Source organism: Bos indicus, chromosome 17 (assembly GCF_029378745.1).
Source record: "Bos indicus isolate NIAB-ARS_2022 breed Sahiwal x Tharparkar chromosome 17, NIAB-ARS_B.indTharparkar_mat_pri_1.0, whole genome shotgun sequence".
NCBI lineage: Eukaryota > Metazoa > Chordata > Mammalia > Artiodactyla > Bovidae > Bos > Bos indicus.
The window spans coordinates 60,281,854-60,285,157 of record NC_091776.1 but is presented as its reverse complement, the minus strand read 5'-3'; the positions used below and the strand labels follow the sequence as shown (position 1 = coordinate 60,285,157).

The following is a 3,304-nucleotide window of genomic DNA, read 5'->3' as shown; positions in this document are numbered from 1 at the left end:
CAAGGGGCTCAGAGTGTCCCAATTCTATATTTCAAGGTTCTGCTTCATTTTGCCCCCTCTGGGTTGTCTGCTGTGGTTTGATATAAAAATTTAACAGGTTCCTATTGCTGATTAAGAATTGTCCGATTTGGGCCTAAAAGTCATTTAACTTTGGAAAGTGTATCCTTGATTAGACTTCTTATTATTATCATGGCTACTAGTTATAGAGTGTTTACCACGTATAGGTCTTTTAATCCCCACCTCAACTTGTCCAAGCTAGCTCTTATGTCCCCGTTTTATTATACAAAGGAAGAAAGTGAAGCTTGGTAAAGCAAAGGCTGCCCGAGATCACGTACACAAACATGACCTTGAAAATATTTAGTGGGATTTCCTGGTGGTCCAGTGGTTAAGACTCTCCACTGCCAATGCAGAGGGCTCAGGTTCGATCCCTGGTCAGGGAATTAAGATCCTACATGCCATGTGGTGTGGCCAAAAAGAAATGTTTTTTATGTACACTGAACTCAGCAGTGTACATACTTTAAGTCCCCCAAATTGTTTTGGGTATCTAATCGATAGAAACTCTTGTGCACAGAATAATAACTAGTATATAAGAAGCAGCAGGTAAGATGTTCACTGTATCATTGTTTATAGTGGTGAAAAAAGGAAACAATCTACATATCCATCAACAGAGAAAGTGCCCTGGGCTAGTAACTTAACCCTGTATGTCTTAGTTTTCTTGTCTGGATAATGAGAATAACAGTAGCAACTATCTTGGCAGTCCAATGGTTAAGACTTTGCACTCAGTGGTCACAGGTTTGATCCCTGGTCAGGGAACTAAGATTCCGCTTGCTTAATGACACGGCCAAAATCAAACAGACAATAGAAGCTATCTCATAGGTATAAGGATAAAGTGAATTCATTATACAGAACGCTTAGAACAGTGCTTGGTACATGGAGAGTGGTATGCATGTGTTAGCCTCAATTTATTAGTCTAGAATGAATTGCTATGTAGCAACCAAAGTGAATTAAATATAATTGTATAATATTCTCAATTATGTCACATATCTATTTAGCAATATAAATTAAACTCAGAAATTAACATTGAGTGAAAGAAGCAACTCAGAGAACTGTATGCAGAATATGAGGCTCATGCAAATTCAAAAAGTACCAACCACATTTCTGTACTGCTTTTGAAGAAGTGCATATTTTATAGAAATATAAAAATGTGGACTGCTAGGCTTCACCAAAATTACGATAGTGGTTACCTCTAAGGAAAGGAAGAAATATGGAGATGAGATCAGAAAAGGGAAAAGCACTTCAACTTTATAATGTTTTACTTCTGTTAGTAAAAATAAAAAAGATTTGAAACAGATATGACCACATGTTAATATGTGAAGTTCTTTTTCTGGGCGTTAAGTACACAGGAATTAGATCTATTAATCTATGCACTACGTATTTAAAGACTTTTTTCCAAGTGCAAAGAAAAAGCACACAGAGTTTTTGTTTATGTTGCTATGAGAAGCTCGCACTCAGTGTATCTGTGATCTCGCTGTCCTCCTATGTTTTTGGCTTCTTTCCTGGAAGGCTGGAGGGATGGATTTGACTTACTAATAACCAAGAAAGAAAAAAGCATCATTTACCATCCAACTGTATGATGATCTTTGCAAAGAACTATGAAATTGTTTACAAAACACATCTCCAGGGAGGAACCCAGCATTCACTGTTTATCTCCATAAGGTACAGAGACTTCCAGCCACATCCTAAACCACAGACCCTGGCCTGAGAAAGCCCTCCGCTGCCAACCTGCCAGTTCTCCCGAAAGAATACAGAGGAAATACCATCTTCCTATGGCCACACAGAAAACCCTGGTGCAGAGGCAGCAGTCAACTTAAGTAAACAGTGTTAGAACCCACTTATGAAAGGGAAGGAATTTTTATCCAGATTTTATTTACAAAGTCAGTCGTTGATATGACTTGTATAAGTATTGTTGTTGCTACTTAGTCACTAAGTTGAGTCTGGCTTTTTTGCAACCCCAGGCTCATTTAGCCCTTCAGACTCATTGGTCCATGGGATTAGAGTGTGTGCTACAGCCTTAAATTTATTTAAAGTTAAATTCGTAAATGTCACTCTACTTTTTAATATGACCACAAACATTATCAAGTTTAATACAAATTTCACTGCTTAGTGAGGCCGACCCACATTCAAAGTAACCAGATTCTGGGTTCAGGCATTACCTTCAACTTTTGATAACACACACACACACACACACACATCTGAGGAACAGAAATATCGGTTATATTTTGTAAATACAAACCTCATCTCTCTATTTGTAAGAAGCCAGAATTAGAGATCTTTAGCATCATTCCCTTTTTCAAACATTGCAAATTGTAAGATAGTTGTTCTGATGGTAGAAACTTAATTCCTCACTTATTTTTCCAGCAATGGTCTGGATGAATAATTTATTACTCACTCTAATATTTAAAGCTAATATTCATTGCATGTTTTCTTTACAGCAGGCAAAATCCTAGATGCTTAGTATGTTTTGTCACATTTACTTCTCAGAGGAAACCTTTAAGGCAGGTAACCACCCCATTTTACAGATGAGAAAACCAAGGCAGAGTAGTTGAGGAACTTGCCCAAAGTCACAAAACAAAAGAGTCTCGGCCCAGGATGTGAATCCAGGCACCTGGGCTCTCACACAGTAGACTATGGCTATACATTGAATCCAAAAGTTTTAATTAAGAAGAAATTAATTATGCATAGATTATGTCCAGAAAATATACAAGAAAGGAGCCACAGTTGGGATTGCCCGGGAAGAAGGAAATCGAAAATCTGTAGAAGCAACTGAGATGGAGACAGAGTTTCACCATGTCACTTCTGAAACAGGCTTTGAATTGAATTTTTATAATACGCACACATATACAGAACTGACACCTTAGCATTTTGGATGTGCAGTGGGCACCTTGGGTATCCTCCGTGCTCAAGTGCTATTTGCTGATTTGGCCGTGAGTTAGTCCCAGCGGCCAATAAATAGGATTCCTGGTATCTTCCTGGGGCGTTGCCCTGGTAGCAGAGGAATGCATTTGAAGTTGGAAGACATCACAGGCAGAAGCCCAGTCCCCAGATAAGAGGAAGTTGGTAACTGCCCCAGCTCCTATGTTAAAGGACTCCCCACAGGAACCCTAGCTCTGCATCCGGATCTTAACCGAGCAATTTTCCAAAACCATATTCTCACACCCCATTACCTTTCAGGGCTTAGAGCTGGCTCCAAGAATGAAGACCAGCTAGGATGTATGGGAATGGCTGTAGGAGCTGGAGCAAGACA

General features: G+C 39.2%; 1 non-coding gene across 1 annotated transcript; it reads left to right on the top strand.

Moving 5' to 3' along the window:
* Positions 1-367: 367 nt before the first annotated feature.
* Positions 368-440, top strand: TRNAG-GCC (transfer RNA glycine (anticodon GCC)). Its single transcript has one exon. It is a non-coding gene; the product is annotated as a tRNA-Gly (tRNA).
* Positions 441-3,304: the final 2,864 nt, after the last annotated feature.